This window comes from Agelaius tricolor, unplaced genomic scaffold (assembly GCF_023055355.1).
Source record: "Agelaius tricolor isolate 1412-34295 unplaced genomic scaffold, bAgeTri1.0.p SCAF_3, whole genome shotgun sequence".
Lineage (NCBI taxonomy): Eukaryota > Metazoa > Chordata > Aves > Passeriformes > Icteridae > Agelaius > Agelaius tricolor.
Window position 1 is genome coordinate 10167862 of NW_027269263.1, and position 21019 is coordinate 10188880.

The 21019-nt window shown below is 38.7% G+C and overlaps 1 protein-coding gene across 14 annotated transcripts in view; it reads left to right on the forward strand.

Moving 5' to 3' along the window:
• BICD1 (BICD cargo adaptor 1) overlaps window positions 1–21019 on the forward strand; it is a 171547-nt gene that overhangs the window by 64123 nt on the left and 86405 nt on the right. The gene's annotated exons all lie outside the window — the stretch shown is intronic.

Below are 21019 nucleotides of genomic sequence, written 5' to 3' on the forward strand. Positions count from 1 at the left end.
AGATGCAGTTTTGGAAGGGGCAGCAGCTTTGTTCAATAACATTGATCAGGCTGTTAGGATGCACAAATATGTTGCTGTCTCTGCCATGTCAGGAGATTAATTGCTATTGCCATGGAAGAGCCTGTGCATCCTGGACAAAGCAGTTTGCTCTTCTCACAAAATGGGTGTTAGATGTGCTATTAGTGAGAAAATGGGGAAAATATCTGGCCAATTCAGTGCACCTTTCTTTTGAAGTCAAAGCTCATTTGGGGTTCTAACAGCACTGTGTATCTTGGGACTCTAAAATTAGGATTAGTCTTGCTCAGAGCAGATATCACAGGAGTGGGAAAGGTAAGGATCTGAGAGGATCTGTCTTGCAGTGCTGAAGTTCATTTCTCCTCTTCTCTCCCATAGCATTTCCTGCTGATTTGTCTGTTATCCTTTCTGCTACCTTACAACTGATACAGATAATTTCTCATGGAGGAGAAATTTCTCAGGAGGTCTGGGTTCTCTTGCCGTGGTCACATGTGCTGGGAAAAAATTTGGGCCAAAGCTATTGATCCTTGTCCATGAAGAGAGAGAAACTAACAGTCAAAATGTATATATTCAGCCAAGCAGCCTATTTAAAAAAAAATAAAATTGCAATCCTAGTGAAGAAAGTGAGGCACATCTATAGCTGGCACCCCTGGAACTCTGTCCTGTTAATAGGTTCAGGCTTTGGTATTAACATCTTTTTTGCCTTCTAGAAATATGTTTATGTGGAGGTGTGTGTATATAAGTACAGTGTTGTAGCATTATCTAGTATTTAAACTAATGATAGTTTTTTAGGCTCTAATTTTGTGACTACTGAAGATATGGCAAAGTCTTGTGATAAAACATTTAAGTATGAAATATAATTTATTTTTACCCTATTCTGCTTTCCTCATGACTGTAATGTATTGCCTTCTTGGTGAAGTACTTGAAATTAAAAAAAAAGGCAATCTAATGCAAGAGAAATTTAGTGGAAAGGAGACTGTGTTATTTTATAGAATAATGTCCAGAGATGAGTGATGAAAACTGATTTCTGCTTATTCTAACTGTTTCTAGCTAGTTTTGGGAAGCTTGGTAATTTCAGTGCTGTCCTTCATAATAAGCTGAGTGAATGTCACCAGTGCTGGCTTTTAACACCCACTGTCACCTTCTGATCTTTCAGGGACCTTTGTAAAGCACTTTGAGATGGCTCTAATGGGACCTCCTTATTACAGGGTAGTGTCTTATCTCAAAACACTTGTAGTAATGTACTGTTATTAACATAAGGGTTTCTTTCTGGTTCAGCAGAAATAATAGGGCAAGCACCCTGGCCATCACTCACTGTCAGTGTTTTAACAGCTTAAAATCTAATTAGTTTATCTCAGAACTGCTCTCTGTAGTAAGGGTTTGCCAATTTGAGTTCTGTGCACAGAAATGCACCAACCCTTATGGTTTGAGTAATAGTCACAGATGACATGCACAGTACTTTGGGGAAAATCAGGGATGTTTTCTGCAAATTGTGAGGCTATTTCAGCAGCATTAAAATTGACTGTATAATTTTAATTTTTTTTTTTTTTTTTTTTTTTTTGCCTATTGGGACCACAGCTGTTTCAACAGAGACTCACAATAGCATTTCTGTCTTCCTTGATATGTGATTTACCCTCAAAGATTTGTGGATTTTTCGGAAGCATTTTGATAAGTCAGTAAAAATACACAATTGCAGCATCAACTGATGACATACACACAAAATACTTACAAAGTAAATTTTTTTTTGTAATTAGAGGGAACATAGAGTTTGTGGCTTATTTTCTTTTTAAGCAAAATGGTTTTTCCTATCTCATTTAAAAAGACAATATAACTATACCTTTAGTGTGTAAACATGTCTAATTTTTTGTCACTGCTGTTAATAATCTTTACAGCATGTGTCTAGTTAAAAACAGGCTAAAAACTTCTGGTTTGGGACTGCCCTTAACAGAAATTCCATAGCAAATTAAGCAACCAGGTTGAAAACATTAACCCCGCCATATCCTGTTTGATAATTTGAAGAACATATTCCAAGTACATGATAATGGCATCACCTCTTTTGAGAACTAAGGAAATGTTTACACAGCCACAGATTGACAAAATTAGTGTGGGGAAAGGATTTGGATTTTTTCCCCTTTATTAGATCCCAGACTCTTCAAACTGAAAGGTTAATGTGTTTTTTTCACATTTAAAAGAATGAGGTGTCCTAGATAGAGAAGGATTTCTGCTCCATTTTTTGAGGGGAAATATCAACTAGCATTAACCTTTCCAGGAAGCTTCCAAAATAACAACAGCAATGAATTAGTTATGAGTGCCCAGTTTGAAACCAGTTTCCAGGGGATTTGATATTTAGAAAGCACTGACTGCCTGGCTTTTAAAATTCAAAGACCTTTGAGGCACAAAGTAGGTACTTGCTGCTCTTTGGAAAATGTTGGGTATTGCCTTCACTTCAGTACTGAAAGCCATTATCAAAATGATGTGGTGATGTATAAAGCCATGATTGCTGTGGTACCTACTTAGTGTATAAATTAGGCATTGGTCGATCTCCACCATCCTCCTGACCCTCTGAACACCACATTCCTGTCAATATCTTATCATTTATTCATACTGAAGTGGTATCTGTAAGTTTCAGCTATCTGAGGAGGAAAAAGAATTTTTGTAAGTTAATGAATAATTAACTTAGTCGAGTAGTGGAGAGGTCTGATGTACACAGGGGTGATGAAAAATGAGTGTGGTTACAGAGAAAGTTTTCCTGCATTCATAATCTAGTTTATATTTCATTTTGCTTAACTTGTAACTCTGTCTAACTTTTACCTCTCTTCTGTGAAACTCATGGACAACTGATTTCTACATGGAAAGCATTCTTTGCTGTTGAATTGTCTTAGTATCTCAGCTAAGATAGGCTTTTGAGGATAGCAACAGTGTCAGAATAATTGTGATATTAAACTGTTACTTTGAGTTAACTGGAATCAACTCAGTAGTTACCAGCGTAGGTTCTTCAGTGTTAAAATTATAAAAAGAGAAAGGTTAATGAGCTTTATATATGTTTTTAAAAGACCAAGACTGCTCAGAGATGAAGCAGTCTGTAGGCTGGAAGAGACTGTTGTATCAATTTTCTCAATGTGCTATCAAATACAGGCAATAAAATTTCATAGTAATTTTTTTCTATTGAATTTAAAAGCTTATGTCTGGCTAATGTGGTCATAGGGATTTAGCTGCAAGTCAAACTGTTTGTGAAGTGGAAAGGTTTAGGGCTTGTTCTATTGGATTTGGGACTATTGTGTGTATTTAGGATTCAATCTCCTGCCTGCTGCAGCCCTGACCAGACTGCAGAGCTGTGTGTGATGCAGAGCTGCTGCCTGAGCTGCTTTTGTTCTAAACTGCAGTCCCTCCAGCTCTGTCAGGAATCTGTAGTGGCACTGTGGGGCTCGACCAGTGAGAAGTATATATCCACTTGGACACTCCCACCTTTGTGTTTCTTTTGGGTTGGGCACTATTATTGCCCAATTTGAGTAAATCACAGCATCTATTGTATCTATTATAATAGACTGTCAGTTGAATAGGCTCTTCTTCATGCTTTTGAAAAAAAATATAAAAATTCAGCTCAGTCTTCCTGCAAAATGTTTCAATCTTTCAGAAATTATCTGCAAGTTCACCCAAGAGAGCTCCTTATAGCTGCTGGGGTAATGGTCACCTTTAAAAGGTGACTTCATCCTTCTTACACTGTTAGTTTGAAGCTGTCTTCATTTTATTCATGTTCCCTCTTGTTCTTGAGCACAAATGCAGCTACAGTTCCCAGCAGTCACTTTTTTTGTGAAGAGCAGTAAGAAAATGTGGGATCTGAGGGATGTACAGCATTAAGGCAATCTTGATATTATAGCCAAGCCTTTAAAGCACTGCAGGACTCATCAAGTCCATCTTATTAGCTCATTTTTAGTTATTAGATTAGCTTGCATTTCTGAATTGAGCCCAACCCTGTCATCAATTATTCTGGTTCCTTGAGCAATTTGATTTTGATCTGTATTTTACCCTTCCATTGCAGATCACTCATGTCTCCCTGCTTAAACCCTTAACAAAATTTGGTACAGTTTTAACTGGATTGGCATCTAATTTTATTTCAGTAGTAATTTGCTCATTTCTGCTTTGCTCATGATCCCTGGCTCTCTGTATTTAATAATATGCTCTGTTACAAAGTTTTTGCATCTGGCTTATTTGTTCCAGTGGTGTGTGGGGAGAATAAGTATGCTCTAAAGGCCTACAAGATGTTCTGTACAGGTGTTGCTATTCTAGCTCTTTGAATTTCCTTCAACTTCTGTTGCTGTGCTTCTAACTGAGGGTTTATTTTGCCTGTTTTCTGAGGCAACAAGAGGAAGGATGGAGATTTTCAATCTTTTTTTTCAGGATATTACTGGTCAGGTTACCATCCCCTGGGTAACTTTGTGGCACTCAATCATGTAGGTGACTTGAATGTTTCCAACTACCTTGCAGTGAAACAGTGAAAGTAAAAGTTTATAACTAGCTACTTCTATCAAAGCAGAAATGAAAAATTGACTTTGTTTTTTTGTTTTTTGGTTTTTTCCATTCCCTCTTTGATACAGTGGTAGTCATGATACAGTTGAAAAGTTTGGGTTTCTCTCAGAGCTGTGATGGACCAAGAAGATGGCCAGTCACAGGACCTGAGTGACTTCTTCAGTCCATTTAGGGACTTGGCCAGTCCCTGCTGAAACAGGCTGGTAATTCATGTGCAGTGCTGCTGTTTCTTAGAGAGATTGAGTAACATGTTCCCAATTATTTAACTTACCTTCTTCCACAGCAAGGAATTAGTGTTGCTAGGCAGGCTTGCTGTCATTGGTGATCCCTCTAAAAGAAAGCTAATAAATTGCTTTTTGATTAGAAATGCATTTCTCTGTGCCACCATTTGAAATCTTTTATGTAGGAAATGCTTCCAGCAATGTAGGTTACAACAGAGAATCATTCAGTTTTTAATAATTGTTACAAAAGTTTGGTCTAATCTTCTGCATAGCGTGGGGCATATAAAACCTTGCTCTATGTTGAGCTTGTAATCTCAGCCTGAATAGAAGCAAATTTTATGCTTGTATCACAAGATGAAATCTTGCCACTTTTTCTGTCATTTTCAGTCTTTTTTGTTACAAGCCCAGCCCAACAGAACATTCAACAAATGGCGTTATAGTATTTCTACACAAAATATGTTGTCTTCTTATTCTGACCTTGACGAAATCCCAGACCTTCCTCTCTTATATTTCACTGAAGTTCAGAGCTCAAATCCCTGTTTTTCTCCAAATACACCTATTTGTCAGTGAGGGTTGCTGTGTGCTGTCATTCTAATATTTGTGTTTGTGCTGCATTGCCAGGGTCAGCAATGAAACATGATTATCTTGGGATCTAATGAAATAGTTTCCTGCCTCCTGTAATTCTCACAGTGGCGCAGACATTTAACCTTTTCACCCCCTTGGGACTAGCCTCATAATAAATATACTGCTAGGACAGCAGAGTTGTCTCAATTGTTTGCTGTATTTCCAAGAAGTCAGATATTTTAAACACTTGAACATTTTGCTTTTCTTTTAATCCCCCCACATAATGGGGTATTTTTTTTTGAGCACAGACTGATAAACCTAGTATGTGTTCAGTTTGAATCTTAGTATCTACATGAGTTTTAGAGTCATAAATTGCAGCATGCCAGGCATTGTCTGGAAGAATTTATAAAGGCAGGAGTTGAAATATCTTCTTCTATATTGTATGGTTGGTTTGGGATTTTTTTGGCCCATTTTCCATTATCTTTATCATCTCTTTGTCATTAGAATATGTGGTGGGTTTTACCCTAGACATGGCTTGTGAGGAGGTTCTGGTTTTTTTGATTTCTCTCAGTTTTGTGACTGTTCCTGTGATGTCTCTGGGAATGGTTTCATCACGTGCCTGTGTTTGTCAGCTGTGAGAGGGCAGTGCTGGAGCATGCTGCAACCAAACAGACCTGCATGAATTTACTTGGAGCATGTTAGTAAAAATGGATTGAGTAACCCTAAAAAAACCCCAAGGAGTTGCTGTTTTCAGAGCAGTTTGAGTATTGGACAGTCTTCTAAATTAAAAAAAATAGTTACCAAAAATTGGTAAAAAGAACTCCTTAATGCCAGTGCAGCATTAAGAAGCAGGAATTCTTTATTCAATGCTGGATGCATGAGGGGATATTTCCTCTGTGATATTGTGCATGCTGAGGACAGAAAATGTTCCTGTTCCTGTACTGTTTTTTACATACATATTCATAGGTGTGAAAAATGCATATTATATGATTGGCTCTTTCTAAATACTAAAATGAATACTATATGTGTTATGTTGGAAAGTTAGGTTGTATTAATCTTTTAAGTAATGTGGTAAATATAGTTTTTAGGCTACAGCATAATATTAAAATAGAAGCTATGTGATGTAAGATACTTTTTGTAACTAGCTCATGGAATGGATACGATAACCAAGAAATTCTTTGCATAGAGATTACAGCAACAAGACACAAAGATCTCAAGAGAGGAATTATTGCTTCCTTATCAGGAAAAACCAGACTTTGTGGGGACCAAGGGGATTGATTTACAAGATGAGGGGGGGAAGTTGACAATAAACAGAAAAATCCCTAGTTTGAAAGGAATGTTTGCATCATGTATGAGATATATGAATATGCAACAGGCTATTGCTTTTAAGGGTTAATCCTTTGTTAGCAAAATGTGTTTCTATGGCAGAGTGCCAGACACCTGGACATCTGTAATTCTTTGCTTTTTATTGTCCTAACCCTGATTGTCCAAATTCTTATTGCTCTAATTTTTATTACTATTTTTATAACTATTTTATTACTATTAAACTTCTAAACTTTTAAAACAAGTGATTGGTGTTTTTCCCAATAGGTTTTCCAGAAGAAGCATTCCTATGATAACCATTTCCCCAGAGTCATTAGCATATATTTCCTCCCATTGGCACATGGGTTCCTTTTCCCAGGGATCCCTCCAGTGGTTCCTGCTGACCTTGAATTTATACTTTGACAGCCCCATGAACACAGTGCTGCTTTCCAAATTTGGACAAAAGTTGACATAACTGGTGTAGTTCATTAATTTGTGGGTCCTTCGATCAATAAAGTTAAGTTTTACTCCTTTCCTTGGTCAATGTTTATCATAGTTTTGATTGTATGGCTCCACAGGCTAATGATTTTGCAAAATGATTCTTGTATTAACCCACCAGGTGCAAACAATTCTTCATCTGGCAATGACTCAATCTCCATGTTGGAGTGTTCTGGAATCACCTGCACTGGTGTGCAATTAGGTGTACGTGCAGGTAATTACCCAGCAGTGTCTTTGTGCTATTTCTGTCTTAAGCAACAGAATCATGATGTGTTAAGTTCATTTTTTTCCTTGGAATTCTGTCCTAATTGATTTCTTTTCAGAGATCTAGCACTGTGAGTCTGAGTTCTCCATATTGACAACCTTTTAAATTGGCATTAGGGCAGAAATGTATGCTAACTTTATACTTGAAATTTATAAAAAATAGTTCATTCTGTTCTTTGTTCCCTGATATTTCCTTCAAAGCTATGCTGAGTGAGGTTTGACTGAAATGTCATCTACACAGATTTTGTATGAAGTTACCACTGTCTTTAGAAGTCTGGCTTAAGATTCCCAATAGTAAAGGTGGTTGCAATGATATTTTGACTCAAGGGAGTATCTATGAATCCAAAAAAATCCACTCATATATATGAATGCAAAAGAAATATGTTGTTTGATGACACTGTATTTTCATATAGTGTTTCTTTTTCTAATGATGTGTGTTCCCTACAAATTAACTCATAGATGTGCAGCAGCTCAGAGGTTCAAGTTTAAGACAAAAAGAAAAGAAACCATTGAATCTCTCAGGAATTGCCTCAAAGTGGGAGTCAACAGGGAGCTCTTTCTCCTCCTCAAATGTCAAATACTTCAATTAACTGACATATCTTTCCAATGTGGATTTGTCTGACACTCAAAAAGCTCTTTGTAAAGCAATGAATTGGAAATGAGCATCCCTATAGCAATCCCTATAGCACTTCTTAATCTAGAAAGTCATCAGGTATGGTACAGTATAAATTACACATGTAGATTAGAAATGCTTTTCCAGTAATAGAAGTGTTTCATAACTCAGGGTATGAGAGGCTAACAATAAATGGAAATTGCTTACAGCTTGTTTTGCACTGAGGTGATCCTGGTTCTTTTGGGATCCAGGTAAGAAATATAAACAGCCATTGGGTATCTAAGTTATCCAATGACAGATGGGAATTATAGTGGGAGACAGGAATCTTGCATCCCTCCTGATGCTGGAACTCTGCCTGCCGTGGCATTGGGTAAGCCCAGGATGGCACAGAGCATCCTGTGTCCCTTCCCTCCATGCTCAGTGTCGCCAGCCTTTTTGCTCACCTGGAATTCTTAGAGGGTCTTGATCATAACACATGTTCATCAATCACTGATAGTGGCCAAGTTTGGAAGATGGGCTTTGCTTTGAAAATTCTCTTGGATGATTTGCTCCACTATTTTCTATCAATAGAATGATAGCTCTTGTACAGCGTGCATATAATATTTCAAGAACATGATGATGCATTTACATGGACTTACAACTGAGTATATATTGTACATATGCATGTTGATTTTGCATGTCCTAATTATGATATAGTGTAGAGCAGCCACACAGTATCTGAGGCATGCACAGGAGCAGCAGTGGTGGTTGGTCTGCCATTGCAGGCTGGTGTGATGTGCTACAGGGACCACACACAGGTGAAAAGGAAGAAAAGTTGTGTGTCACTGACTCCAGACTGCAGTTTTGCAGCTTCACCACTCACTACAACGCTGGAGAATGAATTAAAACTTGTGGATTGTGAGGTGTGCTTTTGGCAAAGTACTCACTGTGTTACCTGCCCAGTGAGCCAGTGTACTTCTGGTAATATGAGGAGGTCTTACAGTGGGTCTTTATGGTTAAGAGAGGTAGACTTTTTTTAAACTTAAAAAAAAGTCATATCCCAAGTGAGGCAAACTATTTGTCCTTCTGGAGACCTTATGGAGTGTTATAAATAAGAAGCTTGTGTTATAAATGAGAAGCTTGACTAGGCCAATATTCAAGCAGCAACCTATTTATTAATTAACATGGTAAAGTATGAGCAATACAGTGCTGGGTACAGTGGGGGAAGTTTTCCCTCCAACTGCACACCGATAGTTGAGGGTTGCAGGTATTTACAGGGGTACTCATCAGCTTTCTCAGCAGTTTCTATTCCCAGTTTTTACTCATCAGCAGTTTCTATTCCCAATTTTTATGTCACAATTCTATACACTATTGTGAGTTAGGCTTCTCAGGATGTATCCCAGAAAAGAGTATCCCCAGATGGTGGTGGTCCGGTTTCTGAAAGAAGAAAGACAAATCCCACCTGGTGAAGTCCAGCTCCCCAGCTGTGGGTCCACCTTTTGATTACAAGGACTATAAATCTCATAACAGTGATATCCAGCTTCCCTTGGTCAAAACTATTAATCCTTGAGTTGATGTTCATCTTCCTTTCTCCAGCTGCTTTTCTCTGTTTTGTTAAGGTGTGAGATAAGCATGTTTCCTTTTTATATATTCTAAAGCTATAAAGATCCTTACTACAAGCAATATTCTAAAATTATACTTCAAAAGGTTATTATTGCAAAACTCTTTAAGGCTTAACTACAAACAGAAAGTTCCTGTCAAAAAGCAACATCCTTAACGCTTTAATTCAAATGCTCCTAAATCAACTTAAGACATATAAAGGTTAATTGCAAGCAAAAGATAGGTTCAAAGGCCTTCTTCCATGCTTTAGTTGCTCAATTATTTATTAGAATTCATCTTTATAACTGTCCCATGGTCGGTTTCCACACATCACAATCACAAATACACGCGTTGCCTGTATGTACCTGACACAAAACACAGCTTTGTGTTTCACAGCGTAGGTGTTGCTAATTTTGTAGAATGAATCAGATGTCTGACTTCCACCAACCCGCAGTCCTTTTTTTACAGATTTCATTCTTTCACACTCTTATGGATTCTTGAACTCTCAAGACGTGTGTGCGCACATGTGGTCACACATGTGGACCATTTGTGTGATAAGGGACAGGGGACATCAGGTCCTTAGCATGTGTCTTACTGACTGGTTAGGACAAACTACTTATGTGCATTAGGAGTGGATGGTGGGTTTGATATTGTGCATTGTATTTTATTTCATCCTTCCAGAAGAGTGAATTTCAGAGTTGTCTTTATCTGGATATTTTATGGTTTCACTCCTGTTCTTCATTATCTTTGCACCTTATCTTTGGGTCAGCTTGTTCATCCTTTTCTTTTACATGAAATCACATCTCTGATACCATAGCAAATACTGCTAACTTTGCTTTTAACCCCTGTTCTGCTGTTTCCTTTGGTGTGTGTGTGAGAACACGTGCAGACAGCTATAAATATCTTTTTGTACTTCATTGGAGCTGATGTTAATTGTTTTGTTTTAAATCTCTTTAGAAAAGCAGGAAACCATCCACCTCCATTTGTAGGAAGCGTTGATATTTGCATTCTGCTGCTGAAGTTGTGCAAATGGCCATCCCACTGTGCTGTGATGTGTGCTAAGTATCACATTCAGGGTCGTGTGAGAGCTTTCCTTTCTGGAAAAGAAAGGGACAGCTCCTGCATCCAGTGCCGGGACAGATTTAGGCAGCCAGCTAAGCACTCCCTGGCTGGCTGCTGACTGAGGTGTTCTCCTGTCTGTGCTGCTGATCCTCTGCTCTGCAGGCTGCCCATCCATGCGGATGGATGTCAAGAGAGGAAAGAAGACTTCCTATTTAATGGAAACTGCTGCTATGAAAATCAAGATGCTAGAGGGAAAATCCTGGTGATGCTGAAGTGGTTTGAAAGCCTCTGTGAAAATAAAGTGGTTGCTGAAAGAGCTCAGAGTGACAGGTTTTGCTGGTTTTCAAAAGTTTGTTGTCTAAATGGTTTGTAATTTGCTGGCTACTTCCACGTGAGCAAATACAGTGAATCAAGAGTCAGAATACAGTATATCATCCAGAAATAAATACCCAAGGGGAAAATGTGAGCTTCACTGAAGCCAGTGAAATCTCTGGTTACTCTTTCAGTAGAGCTAGGTAAGTCATGGAAGCTCACTTTGCATAAGCTTCTATGGTTATCTTACAGTTGGGAAGATAGGTCACCCTGAGACAAAGCTGCTGACAAAGCAAAAGCATTTTATACTCTTAAACTTGTTATCCTTTGCAAACTGCTCACTGGGAGACAATATATTTCACAAACATCATCATCAGGCAGTATCATATGTTTGACACTGTCAGGGAACAAGGCTGGCAAGAACAAGAACTAAAGATTTTGGTTGACCTAAGACAGGTCCATCCTATAAACATGCCTGCAACCCTAGATGTTGCTGCTGATCCTGGTCTCATTGTTTTGTGTGTGGTTTTCATACCCCATCCTCTCTGCAGATGAATTCCTCTGTGTTCATGCAGGAAAAGGCAAATAGTGCAGGGAGAGCTGAGCTCTTGAGTCAAAGCATTGGGGAAGCTGTGGCTGGACACATGGCTTGGGTTGCAGATTTCTCACTTGTAAAGCCAAATCTTTGTTGGATGACTGCCTTTTGCTTCTGTTGGGGTGACAAATGGGATCAGTCTGGAGCCCTGCTGCAGTTGGACGTGTAGGTTTACAAATGCACAGCATGGGGCCTGGTCTGTCTTCTTCAATTTCTCGTTGGGTTGGCTTGAGGCAGACACGTGTGGATGCAGCAGTGCCTGGAGCAGTGCCAGGCATTCCACCTTCTCACGCAGCCTTCCTTCTGTGTCAGACACATCCCTCTCTTCTCCTGAGTAGATCTTCTGGCCAGCAAACACACCAAGTTCCTTTCATCACTGTCTCTGCTTTCGTTGGATAAATGGACAGGTTTTTTTAAAATTGGGTATTTTGTGTTTGCTTGGTGTTTTTTCTTATTAGTTTATGCTAAATGAATTAAAGCTGTCTGAGGGTTGCAATGGGACAATTTATGGCAATCCTAGTCTTTGAGTCTCACTTTTTTGAGGGGGTTGAGTAGGCAAACTATTGTTGCTCTAACATGATTATCAGTTTTAAGGTATACCACCATATACCTTAAAAACTCACTTGCTCTGGAGACATGAGATTATCCAGCATTTGCAGTGAGCACCCAGCTGCAAGAGCATTCTGTGCACTGCGTTGATCAGTGCCAATGGAAGCGTAAGGTTCCCTGTGGTAATTCTGTGGCTGGCAGCACTCTAATCAAACCTTCCTTTGAAAATAAGTGAGAGGTCTGTAATCTTGGCCTCTTGTTCTGAATGGCATGCTTTTATTTAGAGATTTTTCCAACTTTTTAGCATTTTCCGTAAATGCCTGAAGCAGCAGAAATCTCTGGATAATCTTTCTCCTTTCAAACATTTGTTTAAAAAATTATTGTTCTGAAAGTTAATGTGTGCCTCCTGCCAGCTTACACTCCATCTCTGGGAACTGGAATGTGGAGTTCTTTCCCTGTGTTCCATTGTCCGAGGTACTTGCTAAGCACAACTCTGGTTTCCACACGCTGACATTGAGTCATGTGTGATCACAAGGAGAGACTTAATTCTTATTAATTATGTGTGGAGTAATCAGAACTGCTATGCTGGCAATTCACATAAAGAACTGCAGAGAATAGGAGTGTAAGTGTTTCCAGGCAAATTAAGGCTTTAAATTGAATGAATGTGATTACTTTAGTAGGATATACAGAAAACATGTGTTCTCTAAGTGTAGTTGTTAATGAAATTCTTATTTTGGAAGACCTTTTTCTGCTCTGACTGCTATAGGCCCAAGACTCATCTTCCCTTCTTTGTAGAATTTGGTTTTGATGGAGCCTTACTCTCAGGGTCAGATTTTTGACTGCTGCAATAAAACTGGTTGAGGTTGTTGGTGGCACAAGTAGTTAAAACTCCAGGTCCCTTTGTGCTCTTGGCATTAAAACTTCATGTCTCTATATGCTCCATTTAAATAATCAGATTTGTTTATTGCAGTAAAACCACATTGTTCTTGCTTTTGGTCATTTCCAGTTTTAGGTTGGTGTTGAAGATACCTAAGGAAATGGCCAACTGTGAGTCATGGCTCTTTCAGCTGCATGGTCCATGGGAAGTGTTGTGTCTGCCAGTCCTTCCGGCACAGAGAGTTGCTCCCTGAATCATACTGGGATTTAGTTTGCAAGAGGCTCCTGAAGGTGATCTTGTCCATCACCTGACTGGGGTTCAAAGTTAAGTATTCTTCAGGATCCTTGTCCTAGACCCTGAGTTTGGAAATCTCCAAGGATGGAGGGTACACAGCCACTCTGGGCACTTATTTTGCTGCCACGCCACTCTCAGGGTGGGTTTTCCTTTGTTTTGTGTGTATTTCCTTGGTTTCAGATTGTGGCCTTGTATCTTGCCCTTCTCCTGTGCACTGCTGAGAAGGGTCTGACTCTCTGCTCTATCCCCCTTCAAGTGATTCCCTAAGCAACTGGGTTGTTTTTATTATTCACTACCAGCATGGCTTTGCTTAGACCATCCCTGAAATGCTCCATTAATGTGGTCTGACTATGGAATGTGAGTTTACATATGGGGAGCTAATGTGGAATAACTAGAACGTCCCAGTAGGCCGGCAACTCCTAAAGAACTGGATTTTGGCATTCATTCTTTGCTGCTTTATTCAAGCAAGCACAGAAGAGGGAACTGCAATTATTTCAGCCATTTCATAGTTAGAAAAAGAGAAGAAAATCGGTTAGAAAAGAAATAATTAAGATTTTGTAAAAATGGGATTTTGGTACTCCGTGCAAATGTAATAGGGCCTCAATGGAAGGCTGGTTTCATCTCTGCCTTCAGGCACATTTTGTTTAAAAAAAAATTTAAAATCTCTTGATAGTCTTACATGCTTGTTCTGGTAGTGCTTCTATTGGTTTTAATTGAAATTTTTTAATAGCTGGATGTTGGTCTGATAGTAATTTGTGCTAAATTGTAAGCCACCTTATGTTTCATTAACAAGATATGAATTATTTTGTTTATAGAAATAATTTAATTATTGGCCATAGGAATTTTGAATAGAGCTTCTCCACAATTACCAGCATGAAACTAATTTGTTGCATTGTAGATAAGTGGTGCTCTTTGTTACAAGCTTCCCCCTTCTGTGCCTGGAGGGAATGCTTAGGGCTGGGGAATTGAAATCCCCATCTAGAGTGCAGTTAAAGGCAATTAAATGGAAATTCTTACTTACTCCCCCTTTTGCTGGATTGCAGGTGAACAATGGATATTGGCATTGAATGCTCATTTTCATGGTAGTGCTTTCTTCTTCTCTATAAATATTTCCTAACCATCACATTTAGGAGTGGTTTTGTTCCTTATTTATAAAAAGGCAGAGTGGTTGCCTGAGGCCTCACATATTGATGGAAATCAGAGCACTGTGTAGTGGGACTGCAGAAGTATGGCTGTGTCTGTAGCTGAGCTGAATATAAATCTCTCTGTGTTTTCTGAAGGCTTTGTTGGTTAGCATCTGATATAAGAATTTCAAGAGGACTGTAGATACTGAAGGGATCCACTGAGAACAAACAGAAGCATCTGTGTTGTTCACTCTTTTACCCAAATCGTCCTTGGGGAAAAGCCTATGAATTGTTGACATTTGTCCTACTGCTCTACATCAGTAAATAGACTCAGGATTAGTTATGTTTTCCATGTAGCTGATCTCCTTAGCATTTCTGGTAGGGGGTAAAACCTCCATCACCTTGGCTTGCAAGTCCCTTTTGCAAGTGAAATCTCCTATGCTGATATTGACTTGTGTGACTTTATCATTGCAACAGCATTTGCATTTTTATTGGAGAGGGTTGAATTAATAAGCTGGTGTTTGGAGATAAAGCTAAATGCTTTTTGCCTTTAGGTGATAGCTTCTTCAAGTATCCTTTATAGATTTCTCACTTGCTTGTACCATGCTCATAGGGTCATTAAGGTGATTTCCTCTTGTCCTGTCACAACTATAGTATCTTTTATTTCAGATCGTGAATGGATCTATTCTAGCATCCTTTTCACTCAGCAGCAGATACTCTCCTCTACACTTTTCATATGTGAACTTGAGCTTCCTCAATTATCTATAGTAAAGCATGAATTGAAAAAAATATGTCCTTTAAAGTTTAATTTTCACCCTTTTCAAAAGGCAGACTGCTTGCATGAGAACAGATAAGAAACCCCCAGTTTGTTAGCTTGCTTCATATTAACTGCAAAATATTTAACTTTTATTTTTCTGCAAGATGGGGCCTATGAAGTAAAAGGTATGTTGTTATATTAAGAAAATAAAACTCAAACACACAAAAATCCCATTCATCTTTTGTTCCATAGAGCATAAATCTGATTATCTTGAGTCTGGAAATTTTGAAACTACCAATGCTTAGCCAGGTGCTTGGGTGCAATGGAATTTTGATCAATTGTCTGATTCCTTTTGACTGGGGAACAGGCTAAGGCTAGGAGCCTTGTTTCATGTTCTGAGCTGAAAGCTAAATTAGTGATGAGACAGATGCTCAGTCTTCTGCCTCTGCAGAAGAGTTCAGTATCCTGCTTTGCTGAACACAGGAGCAATCAGACAATCAGCTGTTTTCAGCTAGCCTGTCAACCTAGAAGTTCATGATCTAGTTTTCTTGCTTATAAGCCCATGCTGATTCAGGCTGTGTTCTCAATCTGGTTTTGAGTTTTCAATCTGCTTCCCTGCATGTGCTGTCCATCTCACATGCACTATCCACAGAATGCCTATTAATTTTTTTCTTCTGTCATCATTAAGCATGCATCTGCCTGTGTTTTGATTGCAATGTGCCAAGTATTTGCATTTGAGGGCTTTAATAATTTCACTATTGGCTTCCAAAAGGAAATTATTGATCTGTCTCAGCCATCTTGAATGAACGTGAGAAAGTCACGCCAGCTGCATAAAGATTTAGTCTACGTTTTCACAAAATTTAGAGGTCTAAAACTTGGTAAAGTTTTATGAAAGCAGATATAATCTGCTTTCATAATGTTGGGTTTAGATTCAGTGCCACATCACGAGTTATGGAGGAAGCAGCTTTGTACCAACTGAGTTCGAGGGAAAGAGCAGATCCTGCTCAGATGCTGCTCAGCCTTCCCTGGAGGGGATTTTCTCACAGACCTCTCTGCCACTGATTGGTCCTTGGCAGAAAAAGTTCAAAGAATCTTGAGCAGTTTGTCAATGAAACAGAAAAACCCTAGAAAAATACCCATATATAGTAAACTTAAAAAAAAAGAAAAAAGTCTTAGCAAAGGACACAGGATTGCAAATGACTAAAGGAATATTTGGTGATAAATGGGCATTCAAGTTGTGCAACAAAATAAGACCTGTTCCTGGAATTAACCCATAGCATCCTGAGCAAAGATTTCCATCTGTGGTGCCATACTGACATTTCACTAGGAAATATGCTACCCTCTTGGATAATCCAGGCTGTTTTTCCCTGCTTTTGTGCTATGAATGTGGAGGTAACTAATACATAATACATACATGGTTCTGCTTTGCAGCAAGTTAGCAGCTCAAATAGGTAATCATCGGAAGAAGTCCAATGCTGTTGCATTATGCATCAGAAAAAACTACAGTCAGTGTCAAAGCCATAAAGGCAGGCTGCCTGCTTCTCCTGATAGCAGTCAGGTCGTGTTTACTGCTTATTAATTATCCCAGAGTAGAAGAATGAATTTCTGTGAGGCATTTCAGAATTCCAGCCCCAGGAGGTTATTAGTAAAAGTGAAATTCAGAAATAGCAGTCTTCATTACCTAAGTTTTAAACTAATCTTTTGCATGTGTGCTGCTTTCTACACCTACATTAGAAATCTAGCTTCTCTTTTTAGTTTTTCTTGAAATGGTAAATATAATTTTTGTTTTAGACATCATTTTATGTCACTGCACATTAGCTTTATACTGCTGTTTATATTTATCATATAACTATGACATGTCTGGAGCAGTCAGTTTTCTATTGTTCCTTTGTAGATCTGTGCCCATTTTATTCACAGCATTATTCCTGTCATACTTGTTTGCTTCTGACACTGGAATTTCTATTTGAGGTTACTTAGAGTTCCAGTAAATGGTGTTTTTCCTCCAAAGTTACACCTTTCTGCATGATCAAATTTGACCTCTTCCTTGTGTGCACTCACTTTTACTATCCTTTCTCATGACCTCAAATATTTTATTGTTCTCAAAGTTCCAATTTTAAGATGCTTTTGAAAAATCATGGCAGTGTTACACAGTTCTAAGGTTTTAGGAGATACACGTGTATACATAGTTTAATGGTATCTTGTTACTTGACTTTTACAACCAATTTATAAAAAAAACTCAATCAAGAGCATCCTTCCAAACAAAAATCTTGAGAGAAGTGATGGGACCAGAGTAAGGTGAAAATCTGGCTGCTGTCTGTTAGGACTGTCTTTGTTAAAGCAGTAAACTTGCCTCAGTCTTTGTGGCTGATTTGAGCTATTGTGCCCACTCTGGGAGGGGGTTTCTCAAGGAACTGAAGCCCTGAAGGACTGCACAGCCCCTTCTGGGTCCAGACTTGAATCTGGAAAACATCAGGAAATCCCCACGCTGTGATTGCTGAAACCAAGAGCCAACAAGGGACCAACAGTGATTTCTAAGTGGTTTTCATGAGGAGTCCCAGCAAGCAGAACCGTGCTGAAAAGAGCAGTGGTAATTAACTGATACATCTGCACAGTCTAGTACAGCACCTACTCAGAGTACTTGAGTCCATTCCATGAAGATACCATGACCTTATTCATGAATAAGGGAACATCTGCTTTGCTTTTGCATTGTTTTTCCTCTCCCTCAGTGTCATGTCACAGGAAAGCTGTTTCTCCACTCAGGCTTCCATGGCAGGCTGGTATTCCCACATATACAGCACTTATATTTATAAGACTTTTCAGCAAACCAGTTTGTATCCAGCACATGACGTAATTGCAAGTGAACTTCCTTTAACTTGCCATCCAGGTCATCAGCTTCTCATGTGAGCACAGTTACTTGAAATATTTCACATCATAGCAAGGTTGTAAGGTCTTAAGTAAGTGTATTAAGCAAATTATTAAAACATAAAATCAAAATAGAACAAACATTTAGCTACTAGCTGAAAAGTATTGATATGTGATTTAATTTAAAAGTGGTCAATCTCATGGAAGACTTTAAGTGGACATGTCTGGAAAGTTGAAACCTTTTGGTGTTCTGTACAGTCTATGAAACAGAGAAGCAGAACTTTTTGCTTGCTTATACTTAAAAGGTATTTCATATTCATCTCCTTGTTGTGTTGATCTGCATAATTGCAATATCAAAAGTGAACTATGCTTGCTTGCTTTCCTTCCCCTGATTTTAACATCTTGATAGCACGTTAAGAAAGAAATTAAATATTCTGATATGGATGAGTTGGGATCATCATGAGGCTTGGCCATCAAAGAAATTATGAAGAAATTCTACTATACAGGTGACTGAGCACTTGGACAGATTGCCTAGAGTTTATGGAGTCTTCCTCACTGGAGCTATTCAAGAACTATCAGGATGCAATCCTGTGCCATGTGCTCAGGGATGACTCTGCTTGAGCAGGGAGGTTGGACCAGATGACACACAGTGGTCCCTCCTAACCTGTCCCATTCTGTGATACAGTAGTGTTCAAACGGGTTTCATAGGAAAAAAAAAGTTTATATATTTTGTGTGGTACAAGGTAAATTAGAGTACATATTGTATTTGGGTCACCCCCAGACCAAGGAAGGAATGATCAATCTCACTCCATGTTCTCAGAAGGCTAATTTATTGTTTTATGATACTATATTAAAGAATACTATACTAAACTATACTAAAGAATAGAGAAAGGATACTTACAGAAGGCTAAAGAGATAATGAAAACCCGTGACTCTCTCCAGAGTCCCGACACAGCTTGGCCCCAATTGGCCAAAGAGTGAAAACAACTCACACCAGAAACCAATGAAACAATCACCTGTGGGTAAACAATCTCCAAACACATTCCACATGAGCAAAACAGAGGAGAAGCAAATTAGATAAATAAATTTTTCCTTTTTCTCTGAGGCTTCTCAGCTTCCCAGGGGAACGATCCTGGGTGAAGGGATTTTTCAGAGAATGTGAATTTGACAAGTACACAGTAATTTTCCACTATGCTGTGCACCATCCCCAAAATCTATATTCATAGCTGTTCTCAAGCATCACACGTGCTAAAAGTGCACCTTCAAAGTGCATTAGGGAAAACCTGGCATGCATCTGGGAGGCTGTCATCACTGTGTGCTGGTGTTGAACTGTGGTTCTCTGATAGAGAGAGGGCTCCAGGTAACATTTATTCATGAACTTCTCCACCCCTGCAAATCCTACTTGCTCTTCTGCTGTGTTTTGATTTTACCCCTTTACATTTGTCTTGTAGGGTCTTTATTTGACTGGTGCTTTTTGCTCAGTCTCAAACTAGGAAAAGTGAGCCATAAGTATGTAGAGGAAGATAATTTATTAGCAGTGTTCCCAAAACAATTGTCTTAGATTCACAGATATCAGTGCTTAAGTTTCATTAAATTGAATTTCTTGTTATTTGGAAAATCCTATTTGGCAAGTTGCTGATGCTTGCTATTTCAGTAACTTACAGCTTTTTGAGAAGACAGCTGGGTTAATACATTATTGAATATTTTTAGAATCCTTTAATGCTGAGTTCACAGGATTCTCCAAGTGAAGTAGACTTAAAAGCTGAGAAGTTTTTGAAGAGAGTTTTACTTTGAAGTTTCTAAGGGTTGCTTCAGTTCTAGTGCCAGTAAAGCTTAGAACGTGTTCTGAAAGGCTATAAATAGCATCAGTAAAACAATGGATTTAATTTGGCAAGGCAAAGGAGGCCACAGCTTACAGTGGGTTCAAATGTGTGCTGTGGTTTCACAGAACTGGGTAGAAATGAGGCTTTTCAGGATAATTTTTCACTGAAGTAGCATGTTACCATGACTCAAATTTCTCTCATGTATTAGGAGAAAAAAATAATGGTGGTCTTTCAGATGTGTTTACTTGGATTTAAGATACATGAGAGAACTTCTGCCTGTGTTAGGCTAATATTCTTCACATTAGAAGCCCTCTTTGGTCTTTCTCCAGAATCAGGTCATGTTATTTTCAACTAAGTGTCTTTTTGTAAAAGGTAATACACTCTAATCAGTTTTTACTTTTATATTATTTTATTTTTTTGCTATTTTTATTTTATTTTTGTGTCTATTATTTTATTACATGAATTTTTATGTTATTATATTATTTCTGGGTTTTCCCCATTTTTTGTAGTTAAATGATACCTCCATCATGTCTACTATCATGGCCTGTAGGTTGCTTTCTTCCAGGTTGCTCCAGAGCTGTCAAAAATAACATCAGAAATTGTCCCTGAGGAATACTATCTTATTAGATAGATCAGTGTAAACCAGTAACAAGCAGACAAGCACTGAAATTCCCTCTCTATTTAAATACTTCTCAAACAGTTAAATATCCAACAGAAGCAAAAACCACTGAGTATAAATGAAGTGACAGGGCTCACAGAGTCTGTGTTTAGCATCCCAGAGGTGTTGATGGCTACTACCTGATTCTCAGCTCTTCCAGGAACATTTTTCCACAGCAGGAGATGAGCTCCTATAGGAAAAGGTTGTTGGAAATGGAAAGCAATTCAGTGAGATTTGTCAGCTATTTATGCTCTTTAAGCCAAAACAAACCAGGTGTTTATTTTGCGGAGCCAGAGAAGAAAGGAATTGATGAATTATGGGCTGGCCTCGTGCAGGAGGATTAAACACTGGCACTAATTAATGGCCAGTTAGCAGAGCACCATCTTGATCTCACTGGTTGTGAACTGGATGGGGGCCATAAATCCAGACTGCAAACAGGAGCAGCCTCAAGATGCTTCATTCCAGCTAAGTGGGATGGTGGCCCTCAGCTGCTGGGATGGTGTTTAATAGGTCAGAGTTTGGGA